The sequence below is a fragment of the Triticum aestivum genome, chromosome 2A, assembly GCF_018294505.1.
Source record: "Triticum aestivum cultivar Chinese Spring chromosome 2A, IWGSC CS RefSeq v2.1, whole genome shotgun sequence".
Taxonomy (NCBI): Eukaryota; Viridiplantae; Streptophyta; class Magnoliopsida; order Poales; family Poaceae; genus Triticum; species Triticum aestivum.
In genome coordinates this window covers 429,220,064-429,226,063 of record NC_057797.1, presented here as the reverse complement: position 1 = coordinate 429,226,063, position 6,000 = coordinate 429,220,064, and positions in this window count along the sequence as shown.

Here is a 6,000-nt window from a genome sequence, read left to right as displayed (position 1 = left end):
GACTATCTAGTTGTTTATCTTTAGTAGCCTCTCTTACCGGGAAATGTCTCCTAGTGTTACCGCTGAGCCATGGTAGCTTGCTACTGCTCTGGAACACTTAGGCTGGCCGGCATGTGTCCTTCTTCGTTCCTGTGTCTGTCCCTTCGGGGAAATGTCACGCTTTGAGTACCGGAGTCCTGTTAGCCCGCTACAGCCCGGTTTACCGGAGTCCTGCTAGCCCAGTGCTACAGCCCGGACCCACTTGCTGATGACCGACACGTTCGAAGCTGGGTCATGGATGCCTGTCCCTGTAAGTCTGTGCCACTTTGGGTTTACGACTAGTCATGTCAGCCCGGGCTCTTTATCATATGGATGCTAGCGACACTATCATATACGTGAGCCAAAAGGCGCAAACGGTCCCGGGAAAAGGTAAGGCGACACCCGTGGGAATACCGTGCGTGAGGCCGCAAAGTGATATGAAGTGTTACCGGCTAGATCGATGTGACATCGAGTCGGGGTCCTGACATTTTCGAGGGTAGAGTATTCAACCCAAATTTATAGATTCGACGCAAGGGGACCCAAAGAATATTTGAAGGTATTAGCAGTTGAGTTGTCAATTCAACCACACCTGGAGATTAATTATCTACAGAAATATGACCAGTAGCAAAGTAATTTGATAGTTTTTATAGTAGTGACAGTAGCAATGGTAATAGTAACAGTGATAGCATCAATTTGTAGCAAGTGTAACAATGATGATAGCAATAATAACACAGCAAGATAAATAAGGATAAATTCGTAGGCATTGGACCGGTGACTTGTTGGATGACATTCATCATGTGACAGTTATAACCTAGGGCGATATGGCACTAGCTCCAGTTCATCGATATAATGTAGGCATGTATTCCGTAAATAGTCATACGTGCTTTATTAAAAGAACTTGCATGACATCTTTTGTCCTACCCTCCCATGGCAGCGGGGTCCATATTGGAAACTAAGGGATATTAAGGCCTCCTTTTAATAGAAAACCGAAACAAAGCATTAACACATAGTGTATACATGAACTCCTCAAACTACGGTCATCGCCAGGAGTGGGCCCGGTTGTTGTCACTACGGGGTTGCCGGATCATAACCATAGTAGGTGACTATAACTTGCAAGATCGGATCTAAAACATGGATATAATGATGAATTCATAAACGGTTCAGATCTGAAATCATGGCACCCGGACCCAAAGTGACAAGCATTAAGCAAGGAAAAGGCATAGCAACATCAATCTAAGAACATAGTGGATACTAGGGATCAGGCCCTAACAAAACTAACTCGATTACATGATGAATCTCATCCAACTCTTCACCGACCAGCGAGCCTACGAAGGAATTACTCACTCCCGGTGGGGAGCATCATGGAATTGGCGATGGAGATAGGTTGGTGATGACGAAGATCGAAGATCCCCCTCTCCGGAGCCCCAAACGGACTCGAGATCTGCCCTCCCGAGGAAGAACAAGGCTTGGTGGCGGCTCCATCTTGTGGATCGTGATAATTCTTTCTCCCTTATTTTTTTCTGGAAATATGTGAATTTATAGTATCAGGGGGTCATCAGCAGGGCCACCAGGTGGGTACAACCCACCTGGGCGCGCCAGCAGAGGGGGGCGCGCCCTAGTGGGTTGTGCCTACCCAGGGGCCCCTCTCTGGTGGGTCTTGGCTCTAGAAATTCTTATTATTGGTATAAAAAATCATCAAAAAGTTTTGTTCTATTCCGAGAACTTTTATTTCTGTAAAAAAAATAACACCATGGTAGTTCTGCTGAAAACAGCGTCAGTCCGGGTTTAGTTTCATTCAAATCATGCAAGTTAGAGTCCAAAACAAGAGGGAAAGCGTGAGAAAAAGTAGATACGTTGGAGACGTATCAACCAACCATACATGAACACGTTCATGAGACCGGTTCCACCGACAGACATGCAACTAGTTTTGCATAAAGGTGGCTAGCAGGTGTCTATTTCTCCAACTTTAGTTGAATCGAATTTGACTGCGGCCCGTCCTTGTTGAAGGTTAAAACAGCAAACTTGATAAATCACCGTTGTGGTTTTGATGCGTAGGTAAGAACGGTTCTTGTTAGAAGCCCATAGCAGCCATGTAAAACTTGCAACAACAAACTAGAGGACGTCTAACTTGCTTTTGCAGGGCATGTTGTGATGTGATATGGTCAAGACATGATGTGATATACGTTATTGTATGAGATGATCATGTTTTGTAAAAGTTATCGGCAACTGATAGGAGCCTTATGGTAGTCGATTTATTGTATGAAATGCAAACGCCATGTAATTGCTTTAGTTTATCAATATGCATTAGTGATAGTTGTAGAAGCAATAGTTAGCGAGATGACCTTGACGCTATGATGAAGATCAAGGTGTCAAGCCGGTGATGATGGAGATCATGACCTTGATGCTACGATGAAGATCAAGATGATGATGGCCATATCATGTCACATATTTTGATTGCATGTGATGTTTATCTTTTACACATCTTATTTTGCTTAGTACAGCGGTAGCATTAGAAGATGACCCCTTACTAAAATTTCAGGGTATAAAGTGTTCTCCCTAAGTATGCACCGTTGCGACAGTTCGTCGTGCTGAGACATCACGTGATGATCGGACATGGTTTAGTTGATTTGGACCACGTAATCATTTAGATGACTCGAGGGATGTCTATCAAAGTGGGAGCTCTTAAGTAATTTCTTAATTGAACTTAATTTATCATGAACTTAGTTGTGATAGTATTTGCATATCTATGTTGTAGATCAATAGCTCGCGTTGTAGCTCCCCTATGTTTTTTATATGTTCCTAGAGAAAACTAAGTTGAAAGATGATAATAGCAATGATGCGGACTGGGTCCGTCATCTGAGGATTATCCTCATTGTTGCATAGAAGAATTATGACCTTTATACACTGCTTGGTGCAAACCTATTGCAGGAGCAGATGGAGACGTTATGAACGTTCGACAAGCTTGGTATGATGACTACTTCATAGTTTAGTGCACCATGCTTTACGACTTAGAACCGGGACTTCAAATTTTTTTTGAATGCCACAGAGCATATAAGATGTTCCAAGAGTTGAAATTGGTATTTCAGACTCATGCCCATGTCGAGAGGTATGAGACCTGACAAGTACTTTGCCTACAAGATGGAGGAGAATGGCTCAACCAGTGAGCATGTACTCAGAATATCTGGGAAGTACAATCGCTTGAATCAAGTGGGAGTTAATCTTCTAGATAAGATAGTGATTGACAGAGTTCTCTAGCCACTATCACCAAGCTACTAGAAGTTTTTGATGTACTATAATATGCAAGGGATGACAAAAACGATTCCCGAGCTCTTCGCGATGCTGAAATTGGCGATGGTTGATGGTTGACAAGACCACTAGTTTCAAGAAAAAGGGCAAATGAAAAGAAAGGGAACTTCAAGAAGAATGACAAGCAAGTTGCCACTCCCGTAAAGGAGCCCAAAGCTAGACCTAAGCCTAAAATTGAGTGCTTCTACTGCAAAGGGAATGGTCACTGGAAGTGGAACTACCCCAAATACTTGTCGGATAAGAAGGATGGCAAAGTGAACAAAGGTCTATTTGATATACATGTTATTGATGTGTATTTTTCTAGTGTTCATATTAACTCCAAGGTATTTGATACCGGTTTAGTCGCTAAGATTAGTAACTCGAAACAGGAGTTGTAGAATGATCATAGACTAGTTAAGGGCGAGGTGACGATGTGTGTTGGAAGTGATTCCAAGGTTGATAAGATCACCATCACACAGTCCCTCTACCTTCGGGATTAGTGTTGGACCTAAATACATGTTATTTGGTGTTTGCGTTGAAAATGAATATGATTGGATCATTGTAACATCCCAAAATTCTAAATTTGGAACGTTATATTAAATAAATATTTTTGATTGATTGTTTGATTGTGGTGTGGGTGGTTGTGTGAAATTGAGTGAAGTTGAAACTTTTTGGAAGTTGAATGAGAGGGAATAAAAGGACTTCACCAAAATTTTCTATTTGAATCCCTATTGAATTTTTAGTTTGAATTTTGTCAAAAAAGATCTCTGATAAAAAAAATACGAGAGGAGGAATATGACACTCCAAAAATCTGAGACAAGGTTTGCCAGTTTATTCGATATCCAATTCCCTTTATTTTGGACATATTGCAACAAAATGATTTCTTTAAAGTATTTTATTTGCCCGTAAAAATATGTTCATGTTTTACAATTTTTTATTCTAATTTTTTTGGTATTTAATATGCCTATATAGATATTTTTATTCAGTTTATTTGTTTTCCTCGCTCTTAAAAAACATTTTTTTAAATCCGGCCGGCCAGGCCCACCGGCCCAGGCCAGTAGCGGCCAATCGCCCAACAAGGATAGCGCGGCCTGCCCAGCCCCATCCCCAGCCACCAGAGGCCGCAGTCAGCGAGCAGGCCAGGCCAACGCCCTTATACAAAAAAAATAGAAGGGTTGCGCCCAGTGCCTGACTCCTTTGCTCGCCCGTTCCCTCGTTTCCCAATGCCCGATCTCTCTCTCATACATGTGGCGCCTCGGCCCCACCTCTTCTTGCTTCTTCTTCACGCACAGAAACAGAATCATGTACCTACACGCTGTCAACGCCGCCTCCGCGACCGATCTTTGTGGAAACCCTATCTCTAGTCTTCCCCTTGTCCAAGCAAGTTGTCCTATAAATAGCCACGACCCCTCTCGACCGATTCCCTTCGAAACCCCTCGTCAAGTCCACCCCTATAGCTCGTACTCGTTGTTTCAATCTGGCTGAAGACGCTGCAGTTCATCATCGTTTTCCCACGCCGGTGAGCCATCCTGGCCCTTTTCCTTTTTCATGTCGACTTCCCTCAATTTCTACAACCATTTTGACATGGTCTTGCTTTGCCTCTTCATTGACAGAGGTTGTACCAAACTCGTTGTCTTCGCCGGAGCACATGGAGCACCAAGCTTCACCGCTCCGTTCCGTTGCCGTTCGTCGTCGCTGAACATCTCGAACTCCACCACCAGACAAACCGCTCTCCGCTACATCCTCCCGACACCTTTGCCTCCGCCCACGACTGCCAGAGCAGCCGCCCCACCGCGCCAGAGCACCACCCCGTTCTTCTTTGTAAGCGTTCAGTTCATTTGTTTGTTTCAGTTAGGAAAAAAGTGTTTTTTTATTTAAATCAATTTTTATTTAGGTTGGTTTAGCTTATGGTTTATATACGGTTCAGCCGGTTTATGTCGAACCGGTTCGTCTGTTTTTCTTTTATTAATCAAACACGCGCAGTTCTAAGTTATGGCCGAGCGCAATATAGTTTCGGATCGCACACCCAAATACAGCCCGCTATCCAGTTAGCACACCTTCTGTTTTTTTCGTTTCTGTTTTTAGTTTTAGATTCGGTTTTGTTTTTTTATATCTTTAGATCTACAACTCCGATTTTGATGATTCGTTTTGCTACGGATTCAAAAAAATCCCATCTATCCCATGGACGCAACGAAAAATACTTTTGAACTTTTAATTTTAGAATTCAAACAGATTTGTTAGAATCACTAGATTGTTAATAACTTTTAATTAAAAATAGATTTTTGATTAATTATTTTCGCTAGGGATCACTTGGTCTTTTGTCTAACAGTAGACCTTTTCAAATCAGTTTTTGTTTACTTTAAAATAGGGTTTTAGGCAAAACAGTATTCTTTCACTTATAGTTTTGTTATAATCTTTCCTTTGTTTTTTTAATAGTTTTAAATTATTTCTTTTTGCCTCTTTTAACAAATTATTTTATTTTCTGTTGGTAAACAGTAGATACTTTTTTTTAAGTATTTTCTTTAGCTTGGTATGAAAACATATATAGGTCATAGTTAGAGTTTTATAAAAGCTTTTTCTTTTTTCTTTTTGCTACTAAAAGTTTATGAAAAATTCTTTTTGTTATGTTAATGAAAACCTATTTTCATTTCTGTTAACTTATTAGTTTAGTATTTTCTTTGTTGTTAAATTATTTAG